The 14,278-nt window shown below is 42.0% G+C and overlaps 1 protein-coding gene across 3 annotated transcripts in view; it reads right to left on the bottom strand.

Annotated features, from left to right (window-relative positions):
* Positions 1-11,520, bottom strand: part of LOC106578316 (retinoic acid receptor alpha-A) — a 265,142-nt gene extending 253,622 nt beyond the window's left edge. For 2 of the 3 annotated variants that reach the window (XM_045701983.2, XM_045701982.2), the window contains exon 1: positions 11,292-11,520. The gene's annotated coding sequence lies outside the window, so the exon portion shown is untranslated. The remainder of the gene's footprint in view (positions 1-11,291) is intronic. The other variant, XM_045701984.2, reaches the window with a different exon arrangement.
* Positions 11,521-14,278: the final 2,758 nt, after the last annotated feature.

The following is a 14,278-nucleotide window of genomic DNA, read 5'->3' as shown; positions in this document are numbered from 1 at the left end:
TGTTAGTTCGACATGGTGGGATCTTTTTGTGTCGGTAAAATTAATAATGCGAGAAATGGTGGTGATGTGCCTTTAAGTGCAAATATTGATTTAATAACTATCACAAAATAAACTTGAAGTCACGGATGATATGGTGTGTGCGTTTCCTCCCACTACGACTCGTGAAACCATGCAGTTTATTAGGTTACAGATAAGTTATGAACTTCACAAGATAGTGAAAGTGCACGCTCAGCATGATGGTCCTTCCCAATAAATAAGGGGTCTTATTTAGGGCTGACCCCATTTAGTCGACTGGTCAATAGGCTGTTGGTCGACTCAGATTTCTTTAGTCAAGCAGAATTATTTTTTATTTTTTTTAAGTGTCCTATTGGTGCCTATCAGAGTGGACTAATCCATTGTGGAGGCCGCGGGGATGGCACAGTCCATCACTCAAAGTAAGACATGTGCTACTGAAATGGTATATGGTTATATTACAATATTTTATAACAAATGTACTCTCTCCCGCATTGGAAAGAGGTCGCTGTCCGCGTTTCAGAAACACAGTGCGCTGTGGAATTGGTACCTTTTCTTAAACCAAATATCTATGCACATAATAGCAAAGTTAACCAGCATATTGGGTGTTGAGAACAATGCGGCAGAGGCAGGAGATGAGAAAACAGACCTTGCCTTAATTGTCTAAGAAAAGTGAGGAGCGGTATCTTAATTAATCAATAGCCTAACTTAAAATGTGCCTGGCTTTATATATTCATTTATTTTTTACACCAGGTAGGCCAGTTGAGAACAAGTTTACAACTGCAACCTGGCCAAGATAAATCATAGCAGTGTGACAAAAACAAAAGAGTTACAAACAAAACCTCCAGTCAATAACACAATAGAAAAGTCTATGTACAGTGTGTGCAAATGTAGAAGAGTAGGGAGGTAAGGCAATAAATAGGCCATAGAGGCGAAAATAATAACAATTTAGCATTAATACTGAGGTGATATGTGCAGATGATGTGCAAGTTGATATACTGGGGTACAAAATAGCAAGAGGGTAAGTAAAAATATGGGGATGAGGTAGTTGGGTGTGCTATTTACAGATTGGCTGTGTACAGGTACAGTGCTTTGACAGCTGATGCTTAAAGTTAGTGAGGGAGATATGACTCCAGCTTCAGTGATTTTTGCAATTCGTTCCAGTCATTTGCAGCAGAGAACTGGAAGGAAATGCGGCCAAAGGAAGTATTGGCTTTGGTGATTTTCCAAAGGGCCAGATGTATACAGAATGGTGTCGCCTGCGTAGAGGTGGATCAGAAAATCACCAGCAGCAATAGAGAACATAGAGAACGCCAGAGGTCCTCCGATTTGACACACTGAACTCTATCTGAGAAGTAGTTGGTGAACCAGGCGAGGCAGTCATTTGAGAAGCCAAGGCTATTGAGTCTGCCAATAAGAATGCAGTGATTGACAGTCAAAAGCCTTGGCCAGGTCGATGAAGACAGCTGCACAGTACTGTCTTTTATTGATGGCGTCTATGATATCGTTTAAGACCTTGAGCGTGGCTGAGGTGCACCTATGACCAGCTCGGAAACCAGATTGCATAGTGGAGAAGGTACGGTGGGATTCAAAATGGTCGGTGATCTATATGGATAAATCTTCCATATACATCTACAGGAATAAGACAGATCCTGCTTCTGTTGCCTGTTTAAATAGTATACCGATTCCGTGAGCACCAAGCCTCACACAACCAAAACCTGTGATTAACAATTGCAAAAAAATAAATAAAAAAAAAGTTGTAATCTTTGCTGTGCTAAAGCCTTTACACTTTTTCAATAAAATACCAAAGGCTGTTCTAATTTATTTCGTTTGCACAGTTACAAATTGTAAGAAAAAAAATAATAAAAAACTAATTTTCTTGAACTCGTTATTATAATAATAATAATAATAATAATAATAATAATAACAACAACAACAACAACAACGCCATTATCATCAGCAGGCTTAATATAGCAGCATTGTATAACCACCATCGAGCTGTAGGCCCATCCTGCTTAGTCTTAATACCGTAATTTACTTAAAACCTACAGTGCATTCGGAAAGTATTCAGACCCCTTCACCTTTTCCACATTTTGTTACAGCCCTACTCTAAAATGGATTCAATAAATGTGTTACTCAATCTACACACCATAATCGCAAAGCAAAAACAGGTTCAGAAATGTTTGCTAATGTATATATTCATTTATTTATTTTTCTTTACATAAGTATTCAGACCCTTTGCTATGAGACTCGAAATTGAGCTCAGGTGCATCCTTTTTACATTGATCATCCTTGAGATATTTCTACAACTAGAAATGTTTGCAAATGTATTAAAAAATAAACTGATATTACGTTTACATAAGTATGCAGACCCTTTACTCAGTACTTTGTTGAAGCTCCTTTGGCAGCGATTACAGCCGACTCTTCTTGGGTATGACCTCCCTGACCAAGGACCAAGCTTGTAGCATCATACACAAGAAGACTCGAGGCTGTAATCCCTGCTTCAACAAAGTATTGAGTAAAGAGTCTACATACTTATGTAAATGTAATATCAGTTTTCTATTTTTAATACATTTCCTAACATTTCTAAAAACCTGTTTTTGCTTTGTCATTATGGGGTAGTGTGTAGAATAATGAGAAACTATTTCATCCATTTTAGAATAAGACTAGCGTAACAAAATGTGGAAAAAGGCAAGGGGTCTGAATGCACTATTTCAATACTTATATAGGCTACTGTAGCAATCAATCTTTCATTTAGGTCATCACACAGCATACAAGTCATTCATGATTTGAAATAGAATCATGCATTTAGTTTTAAAATAAAAGCAACCATTGAATATTTAGCGTAAACAAATAAGTAAACCGCTCCATTTTGGAGACTGCATTCACAAATTAATGCGAGTGTTTAGGCTTTGCTGTAATATAGGCTTCACAATTTTTTTGTATGCTTATAATTGACTTAGTGTCGTTTACATTGCTCTAAACGGTCAAAAAATAATGCGCAATCGGGGGAGAAGGGCCTTGGTCAGGGAGGTGACCAAAAACCCAATGGTCACTGACAGAGCCCTTCTGTGGAGATGTCAGAACCTTCCAGAAGGACAACCATCTCTGCAGCACTCCACCAATCAGGCCTTTATGGTAGAGTGGCCAGACGGAAGCCCCACCTCAGTAAAATAAATAAAAAGGCACATGACAGCCCACTTGGAGTTAGCCAAATGGCACCTAAAGAACTCTCAAACCATGAAAAACAAGATTCTCTTGTCTGATGAAACCAAGCTTGAACCCTTTGGCCTGAATGCCAAGCGTCACGTCTGGAACAAACCTGGCACCATCCCTACAGTGAAGCATGGTGGTGGCAGCATCACGCTGTCAAGATGTTTTTCAGCAGCAAGGACTGGGAGACTAGTCAGGATCAAGGGAAAGATGAACGAAGCAAAGTACAGAGAGATCCTTGATGAAAACCTGCTCCAGAGCACTCAGGACCTCAGACTGGAGCAAAGGGTCAACTTCCAACAGGCCAACAACCCTAAGCACACAGCCAAGAATGTAGGAGTGGCTTCGGGACAAGTCTCTGAATGTCCTTGAGTGGCCGAGCCCAGACTTGAACCCAATCGAACATCTCTGGAGTGACCTCAAATTAGCTGCAAAGCGACGCTCCCCATCCAACCTTGGTGGTGTTGTTTACATTGCTCCAAATAGTCAGAAAGATGATATTGTAATCTAACAACACCTGTTTGGGGGGGTCACATAATATGCACGCAGTGCTTGTTCCTAACCTACTTTTTCTTGATCTCCAGTATTTTCTACAACTAGTCAAATTTATTCCATTCATCGGACTTCCCCTTTAACTCGCGAGCAACCAGTAAACAATTCCCGTTTCTAGTTTGTCACGTCCTCTGCACCCATTTTGCTGTCGCATGCGTTACGGTATTCAGTTTGTTTTAACCCATTTATTGATGTGATTTTGATATGCTATTGGTCACGTTCATGTGATGCATACATGTGTCACATAAAGAGAGGAAGGGCTGAGGCAATGTTTTTCCTAAACAAATCCGGGATTTCGGTAACAGAACTTTTCAGTCTGAAATGGCTGTAATCATGTTACAGCTTCAGCAACACAGACATCGCGATAAACCCTGGTGATGTTCTGTGATGGTTGCTGCAGCAAGGAGGAGTGACAGGCAACGGGTGCTAGTCAGGCACTCGCTGTCATTTTTCTTTTTTAAACAGCGTAGTAAGTCTAAGCTTGACCCAATCAAAACAATTGCTGGTCAGACTACATGGGTCTTAATTATTTCAAACAGTGTGCTTAAAGTGTCAGACAAACTCAATGCATATAGTTGTTTTGATTAAAAACACACAGGATGTGTCTATATGGAAAAATACACGTTTAATATTTTTGACCAATCGATTGGTCAAATGAACAAACGACTCTCGGTCTACCAATATTTTTTGGGTTGGTCAGGGACAGCCCTAGTCTTATTCTGGTGACATTACGGTCAATGCTTGACTGACGTTTGACAAAAAACATTTTTTATTCTTGCCCTTATCCATAGACTGGCCTAACCGCACTGTATTTGCAACATTTTTGGCTAGAGTGCAAACGTTTGTGACAAAGTATGGGTAGAGTTCAAAATGCAATGGAAAGTTTGTACCAAATAAAAATCCAAAGCCAATGTACCATAGTTCAGCGAAGAAGTACATTGTGTGCACTACGTCGTTACGCAATGATTTATCTGCAACAAGTCTGTCTGGTGGAAACACAAATGGTGTGACAATTTGCATATTTTACTTTATGCGGATTCTAGACTATTCACGTGAAAATCTGTCACCAATTGAATGGAAACCTAGCTAGTGACTGACATGAGATGAAAACTACCAACGATCTACCAAATTTCACAATTGCACCTTGTGGATTCTACTTTTACAAATCTCAACAGTTACCTGAAAGTCTGACAGAGTTCCCGCAGTGTGCCTATTGAGAATGGCTGGGCTGTCACTGGTAATGAAGAGGTTTCACTGCCTGCCTGGGAGGAGAAAGAGCCAGGCTTTTTACAGCAGTGTGGATGTACTCAGAAGAAGCAATTGATACCATTGTTTTATGGAGAGGGGGGTGATTAACTAACGACAAAAGAGCTCTTTCACTGGAAATGTCAGCCATCAAGCTGAGAGACTGTCCAACTGGGCAAAAGAGTCTATGGAAAATGGATGTGGAAAAATGTTATGGAATTGTATGACACTGCCACAATACCCCCACACAAATTGTGAAACGTAATAGGTCTCGTGGTAAAAAAAAGATATGGCCAGCAGTGTGTACATGTAAGACAATGCCAGACCAATGTGAAATGTACCAAAATAGACAGTATGAATGCCATAACACAATTCATAGTAGCCTAAGTATTCAACCACCTTCGACAAAACAAAAAAAAAAAGTCTTCAAATGGATAGACAGACAAAGTTAATGTTAAACTATAGCTTCGTCTTTCTCACAGAGACCAGAAAAAAACTGCTATGTAGGCTAAATCTGCTCATAATCTTAAATGTCTAAATCAAGTCTTTTCAATCACATTCAATACAATAACAGTTCAGTGATCAGTCTTAAGCTGAGCCTCATTTAAAAAGAAAACTGACCTAAATCTTCAGGAATATTAAACTGGTGAGGGACTTCAAATATAACCGATTATCCATTCTAGGCTGTTTTTTCCTGATTAGATAATACAATAGCCAACAACATTAAGGTCTCAGAGCAGCCTCCTTAATTTCTCAGATAACACAACGGCCTTGGTCTCTAAGTTCCAAATCTGAGTTTTAGGTACAGTTGAAGTCGGAAGTTTACATACACCTTAGCCAAATACATTTAAACTCAGTTTCTCAGAATTCCTGACATTTAATCCCAGTAAAAATCTTAGGTCAGTTAGAAACACCACTTTATTTTAAGAATGTGAAATGTCAGAATAATAGTAGAGAGAATTATTTCTTTCACCTTTTATTTCTTTCATCACATTCGCAGGGGGTCAGAAGTTTACATACACTCAATTAGTATTTGGTAGCATTGTCTTTAAATTGTTTAACTTGGGTCAAACGTTTCATGTAGCCTTCCACAAGCTTCCCACAATAAGTTGGGTGAATTTTGGCCCATTCCTCCTGACAGAGCAGGTGTAACTGAGTCAGGTTTGTAGGCCTCCTTGCTCGCACACGCTTTTCAGTTCTGCCTACACATTTTCTATAGGATTGAGGTCAGGGCTTTGTGATGGCCACTCCAATACCTTGACTTTGTTGTCCTTAAGCCATTTTGCCACAACTTTGGAAGTATGCTTGGGGTCAATGTCCATTTGGAAGACCCATTTGCGACCAAGCTTTAACTGTCTTGAGATGTTGCTTCAATATAACCACATTTCCCTTCCTCATGATCGCATCTATTTTGTGAAGTGCACCAGTCCTTCCTGCAGCAAAGCACCCCTAAAACATGATGCTGCAACCCCCGTGCTTCACGGTTGGGATGGTGTTCTTCAGCTTGCAACCATCCCCCTTTTTCCTCCAAACAGAACGATGGTCATTAGGGCCAAACAGTTCTATTTTTGTTTCATCAGACCAGAGGACATTTCTCCAAAAAGTACGATCTTTGTCCCCATGTGCAGTTGCAAACCGTAGTCTGGCTTTTTTAATGGCGGTTTTGGAGCAGTGGCTTCTTCTTGCTGAGCAGCCTTTCAGGTTGTCGATATAGGACACGTTTACCTGTGGATATAGATACTTTTGTACCCGTTTCCTCCAGCATCTTCACAAGGTCCTTTGCTGTTCTGGGATTGATTTGCACTTTTCGCACCAAAGTACGTTCATCTCTAGGAGACAGAACGCGTTCCTTCCTGAGTGGTAGGACAGCTGCGTGGTCTCATGGTGTTTATACTTGCGTACCATTGTTTGCACAGATGATGGTGGTACCTTCAGGCGTTTGGAAATTGCTCCCAAGGATGAACCAGACTTGTGGAGGTCTACAATTTTTTCTCCTGAGGTCTTGGCTGATTTCTTTTGATTTTCGCATGATGTCAAGCAAAGAGGCACTGAGTTTGAAGGTAGGCCATGAAATACAGCCACAGGTACACAATTTACTTAAATTATGTCAATTAGCCTATCAGAAGCTTCTAAAGCCATGACATCATTTTCTGGAATGTTCCAAGTTATTTAAAGGCACAGTCAACTTAGTGTATGTAAACTTCTGACCCACCGGAATTGTGATTTAAGTGAATTAATCTGTCTGTAAACAATTGTTGGAAAAATTTATTGTGTCATGCACAAAGTAGATGTCCTAACCGACTTGTCAAAACTATAGTTTGTTAACAAGAAATTTGTGGAGTGGTTGAAAAACGAGTTAATGACTCGTAAACTTCCAACTTCAACTGTATATTAGAATTGTAACTTGAGGTGAGGTGCCCTGCCACTAAGACTTCTATTCTACTACGCTGACCTAATTGCTCTCTCTCCCTCATGAACACGGGAGAGCTGTGCACGCTGACATGTAATGATTATTTAATACCATCAAAGCCATAAAGGGAGAAATAAAAGGAGTCAATATTTAAAAAAAGGAGGTGGGGGGGTGACTTTCATCGTGCACAGGGAGGACTAGGAGAGCAGGGAAACAGACAGTGGACTGTATTGAGACAGAATCAGTATGTGTGAGCCCTCCTGTCAAACCCCCATCAGCCGGGCTGACTAGAGCTCCCATATCCCTACATCACAGGGGCTTTACTTCCCCAATTCACTCTTCACCCCTGCTAGTGGATCCCACCCTCCTCCTCTGTCTTTTCCCACACTCACCCCATTCCAAAAAGCAGCGGCTATGTCAGCAAGCACCACGGCCAAAACGACTAACAGTGCAATTTATTTCTACTCATTCAGCAAGAGTGGCAATAGCAAAGAAACAACTTTCTCTCAACACAGAAACCAACATGTTTTTATGAAAAAGAACTAAAGAGAGCCGGAAGACTGACACCACACTAGTGCTCATAACAAACCCGCAAATATCTGATGTATTTTTTTCATAACAGGGATCCGAAGCCTCAGCTCTCAAAACTGTGGTTTCAGTCAGATATGAGCTCCTGAAATAAAACCCACACACACTCTGGCGTCTCGGTGAGTGAGTGGGTCGACTCGGTTGAGGTATTTACCATTTAGCAAGGGCCTTGTGACATCTCTGGGGTAACCTGCCATTGTGGGGGACCCGTCTCATCTGTCACAACCTGATGAGTTTCTCCTGCACAGTCTCAGCCTGGTGAGGCAGGCAGACACCGGCTAAACTGAACACAAGGGACAGACAGGGCTGTGGTAAGGCTACTCACCACTATGGGCCTCTGCTAACCGAACTTCAAATGTGTTGAGATTTCCTTTTTGGTATAATCTCTATACCAAATTTAGATGTACGCACTTTCACTACAATCAGTTGTGCAAACATCTCTGCCTACCCCTGAACCACACCACATTGCTAGGAGTCTTGCTCCCCACATCTTGTTAGACATGGGTATGTTTGGCAGACAGGCCAACTATTAAGCTACAGTATCATTTGAACTCCTTAAACCCCATCTCTTTACCTTCAACAAGAATATACAGATAGTAAAAGGCCAGATTTAGGAATAACACTGGGCATTTCCAAATACAAATCAGCAGCTCTGTGGGATACACATCTCATGTCCTGCAGTAAAGGTCTCCAAATGGGAACACTCTCCCACCATCCTCCAATAACCCATCTCACTTCATCTGGCAAAAACAATTTGTTCCAAAGGTTACAAGAAAACAGAGAAAATGTCAGCCCATGTGAAAAATAAATTGCCAGGAGCTTTTGAGTCACTATCATGTTTTTCAGAGCGAAGTCAAAAAATATGTTCCTTTCCAGTGTCACACTTGACTTTATCATTTTGAAGAGGAAGGAGAAGGGGGGGGGGGTGGGGCCTGTCCGACTTTAGAGGTATGGAGAGGAGGCGGAGTGAGTGAGCCATCGCCTCCATTGTGATGACACATTTACAGCCATGTGAAACCAAGTCGTGTGAGTCTTCTAAGTCTAACTGGCATCGCTCACACAAAAAGGAAACCAACTTTCCGGAGAAGACAAGTCACTCAAAAACTCTGGACTTGTGAAAAAGCAGTTCACTCTTCTGCCTCTAATTATATCTGCATGCAAAATACTGTACTTGGCTATACAATAGTGTTTACTGCTATTCTAAAACACATTGTACGGTCTAACCCTCAAACTTAGAATAGACAACCAACCAAAAAGAACATGTCTGCACTAGCATAGACATAGTAACTGCCACAAGAGAAGCTGATGAACACATTGCTTGGATGTGCCTGCGAGGCTGAAGTTGGGCTGGCTGGCTCTGCTCTCATGTGTGTCCATATGGCATACTGTAGCCTATTAGTTAAACAAACTCATAACACGGTGACCACATCTCAGATCCTGTTGCCCTTGAGGGGAGAAAGGCGAACCCAAGTATGATTGGATTGTTGACGTACACAGGGTACCAGACCAGTGTGTAGGTTAAATCCCTCTCACATGGGGCCCATCATGAGTTGAGGACACAGCAGATAAAACTTCTGATTGAAAATGATACAACAGACCTGAAGGAACGAAAGCCAAGGGCAGTTAATATTACATCACAGTACCTTTCAGGATTAGCCCACTATAGTGGGGCTCCCGAGTGGCGCAGCGGTCTAAGGAACTGCATATCAGTGCTAGAGGCATCACTACAGACCCTGGTTCAATTACAGACTGTATCACACCCGGCTGTGATTGGGAGTCCCATAGGGTGGCGCACAATTAGCCCAGTGTAGTACAGGTTAGGGTTTGGCCAGGGTAGGCAGTCATTGTAAATAAGAATGTGCTTAACTGTCTTGCCTAGTTAAATAAATAAAAGTTAAATAGTGATAGTCGTAACAGTTGTGAACATACTGCTTGGTTAGGTTAGAACTGACTAGGGCATATCCAGCTATGGCTACGGCACAACATGCATCTGTGATTCACACCATGAGGAGAGGTGACAGGGTGGGAAAATCCTCAGACACACCAAATTTCCCACTCAGCAACTAAGCCTCCAACGCATCTTGCGCTGAATGTCACAGGTTTTCTGTAGAAAAGGGCACATACCTTTTTCACAACAAAAACAGTAGTTTGTTGTGCACATTACACAGCCAGTCTTGGACAGAGCAATGGAATAATCCATATAAATGCATTATTTTATAAATCAATCATGACCCATAAGATATCTTAACACAGTGATTAGGCTACCTAATCATACAGAGTCACAAAATGAAATATTATTACAGATCTAAATAAGAAACTTTTTTTTAAATGACTTAACACGACATATATGCAAGAAATTGGTAATAATAAAAATTGACCAAATCGGCAAAATGTTGAGATTGTGGCAACATGCACTGTAATGTTAATAATCATGTCATAGGTATTATGACATTTCATTTGTCAGCTGCTCCTCTGAAGGCATATTATCTTGAAAAAAACTGCATCAAATGTGTAAACAAATTGGGGGTTTCTGTCAGTGTGGCTTACATTGCAATCATTTGCTGAAATAAAGACACTTGAGCACACGGTTTTGGGAATAAATGTGTGCACACACTAGTCTGGGATTGATTAACATCCATATTCCATTGTCTTGGCGTTCCATGGATGGCTCGCAATGAAGCAAGAATTGTGTGCAAAAGAAACAACTATAGTGGTTTAGCAATCTGTGAGCTACACGCATAACATGGTAAATACAGAGAAAAGTTTACAAACTGGTTGACCTTGCTACAAGGCTTGGCGATGTAAATATTGAGTCAATTGTCAGCCTGTCAAAATGCGGTAAACTGGCTTGCCAAATGCTATTTATCGCTTGATGCTTACTTTTTGATTTTGTTGCGTGGTCCATTTCATTCATGCGAAAATAATACGGTAAATTGATAAAGAACTGTTTTGCTATCCAATTAGACAAGCCACCCTATGTGTTGATAGTGTAGCCAGTGTCAATCACGAGATTCAGAACGAAATCTCACATCCCGCCGAACTGACATGCATGACATCGAAATCTTAGAACGTTCGTGCACAAAAAAAAAAAATTTTTTTCTAAAAAAAGTCAATGTAAGACACAACTGAAAATATGATTGTCGTCGGGCTGAAGGAGTTCAATTGTTCATGACATTTGCCTGTTGGTTTATGTGCATTTTGACTTGGACCGCACACTGTCCAAATGTTGACAAGGTAAGCCACCTCAAATAACAAGTGTCACATCAAATACCTTGGACCTGTTGCCTTCTCCTCCTGGTTCCGTGGTTGGTGGAAGTTGCGCTAAGTATAATTGTTTTGATACTCTCTCCAAAGTTTTTGAGTGTTAAACATTTAGCAGTGGATAACAACCGGTGTCGAGCCAAACTACCCTCCGGCAATTCGTCGATTAGAGGCGGTGAACGGCTTTCAGTGAGCAGAGAAGTTGAGAGCTTTCGCAGCCGAGCCATTGAAGTCACGTGCTCCGGCAGTGAAATTCAACACCACCCTCTCTGTCCGCCCCTTCTCCATTTATGGGGTGGTCCGCTGTCCTGTAAAAGGGACACTTCAGGATTTTGGCCAGTTTGTAGTCTTAAAACCAGGGGGAAAAGTTACACTATATATACAAAAGTATGTGGACACCCCTTCAAATGAGTGGATTCGGCTATTCCAGCCATACCCTTTGCTGACAGGTGTATAAAACGAGCTCACCGCCATGCTATCTCCATAGACGAACATTGTCAGTAGAATGGCCTTACTGAAGAGCTCAGTGACTTTCAACGTGGCACTGTCATAGGATACCACCTTTCCAACAAGTCAGTTCATCAAATTACTGCCCTGCTAGAGCTGCCCTGATCAACTGTCAGTGCTGTTATTGTGAAGTGGAAACAACTAGGAGCGACAACGGCTCAGCCGTGAAGTGGTAGGCCACACAGGCTTACAGTAGCTCGTAAAAATCATCTGTCCTTGGTTGCAACACTCACTACTGAGTTCCGAACTGCCTCTTGCAGCAACGTCAAGACAAGAACTGTTCGTAGGGAGGTTCATGAAACGGGTTTCCATGGCCAAGCAGCCGCACACAAACCTAGATCACTATGCGTAATGCCAAGTGTCGGCGGGAGTGGTGTAAAGCTCGCCATCATTGGATCACGCTTCATCATCTGGCAGTCCGGTGCTACCTGCCCCAATGCATAGTGCCAACTGTAAAGTTTGGTGGAGGAATAATGGTCTTGGGCTTGTTTTTCATGGTTTGGGCTAGGCCCCTTAATTCCAGTGAAGGGAAATCTTAATGACATTCTAGACGATTCTGTGCTTCCAACTTTGTGGTAACGGTTTGGGGAAGACCCTTTCCTATTTCACCATGACAATACCCCCGTGCACAAAGCGAGGTCCGTACAGAAATGTTTTGTCGAGATTGGTGTGGAAGAACTTGACTGGCCTGCACAGAGCCCTGACCTCAACCCCATCGAACACCTTTTGGATGAATTGGAACACAGACTGCAAGCCAGGCCTAATCACCCGACTCACTAATGCTGTTGTGGCTGAATGGAAGCAAGTCCCAGCAGCAATGTTCCAACATCTAGTAGAAAGCCTTCCCAGAAAAGTGGAGGCTATTATAGCAGCAAAGGTGGGACCAACTCCATATTAATGCCCATGATTTTGGAATGAGATGTTCAGCAAGCAGGTCCCCGGTGGGCCAGGCCATACTGGCGCGGCAAACCGCGCCTGGCTGCGCAGGGCCAGCCAGCCTGCAGCCGGCGTCAGCCCTGGTTCGGCCCAGCCACCCTGGCTCCGGGCCTCCGTGTTTGAAAATCAATGGGGAATAGGGATTTGGGATAAACAAAGAAAAATTATGTCTGAGGTTCTATGAGATAATACCAGTCAGTTAACCTTGATGAATATGAATGTGTGGACAACTACAAGGTCATCTATAAGTCTTTGCTAGGTAAAGCCTCGCCTTATCTCAGCTCACTGGTCACCATAGCAGCACCCACGCGTAGCACGCGCTCCAGCAGGTATATTTCACTGGTCACCCCCAAAGCCAATTCCTCCTTCGGCCGCCTTTCCTTCCAGTTCTCTGCTGCCAATGACTGGAATGAACTGCAAACATCACTGAAGCTGGAGACTCATATCTCCCTCACTAGCTTTAAGCACCAGGTGTCAGAGCAGCTCATAGATCACGGTACCTGTACATAGCCCATCTGTAATTAGCCCATCCAACTACCTCATCCCCATACTGTTATCTATTTTATTTATTTTGCTCCTTTGCACCCCAGTATCTCTACTTGTACACTCATCTTCTGCACATCTATCACTCCAGTGTTTAATTGCTATATTGTTATATTTTCGCCACTATGGCCTATTTATTGCCTTACCTCTGTTATCCTACGTCATTTGCACACACTGTATATAGACTTTTTCTATTGTCTTATTGACTGTATGTTTGTTCATTCCATGTGTAACTCTGTGTTGTTGTTTGTGTTGCACTACTTTGCTTAATCTTGGCCAGGTCGCAGTTGTAAATGAGAACTTGTTCTCAACTAGCCTACCTGGTTAAATAAAGGTTAAATACAATTTAAAAAAATAAAATAATTATAAAGCCTTCATGTGTTTTACAGTGAGGGAAAAAAGTATTTGATCCCCTGCTGATTTTGAACGTTTGCCCACTTACAAAGAAATGATCAGCCTATCATTTTAATGGTAGGTTTATTTGAACAGTGAGAGACAGAATAACAACAAAAAAATCCAGAAAAACGCATGTCAAAAATGTTATAAAATGATTTGCATTTTAATGAGGGAAATAAGTATTTGACCCCTCTGCAAAACATGACTTAGTACTTGGTGGCAAAACCCTTGTTGGCAATCACAGAGGTCAGACGTTTCTTGTAGTTGGCCACCAGGTTTGCACACATCTCAGGAGGGATTTTGTCCCACTCCTCTTTGCAGATCTTCTCCAAGTCATTAAGGTTTCGAGGCTGACGTTTGGCAACTCTAACTTTCAGCTCCGTCCACAGATTTTCTATGGGATTAAGGTCTGAAGACTGGCTAGGCCACTCCAGGACCTTAATGTGCTTCTTCTTGAGCCACTCCTTTGTTGCCTTGGCTGTGTGTTTTGGGTCATTGTCATGCTGGAATACCCATCCACGACCCATTTTCAATGCCCTGGCTGAGGGAAGGATGTTCTCACCCAAGATTTGACGGTACATGGCCCCGTCCATCGTCCCTTTGATGCAGTGAAGT

The sequence above is a fragment of the Salmo salar genome, chromosome 19 (assembly GCF_965601325.2).
Source record: "Salmo salar chromosome 19, fSalSal1, whole genome shotgun sequence".
In the NCBI taxonomy this organism is placed as follows: Eukaryota; Metazoa; Chordata; class Actinopteri; order Salmoniformes; family Salmonidae; genus Salmo; species Salmo salar.
Note: the sequence above shows the minus strand (reverse complement) of the source record. Positions and strands in the feature narration are given on the sequence as shown.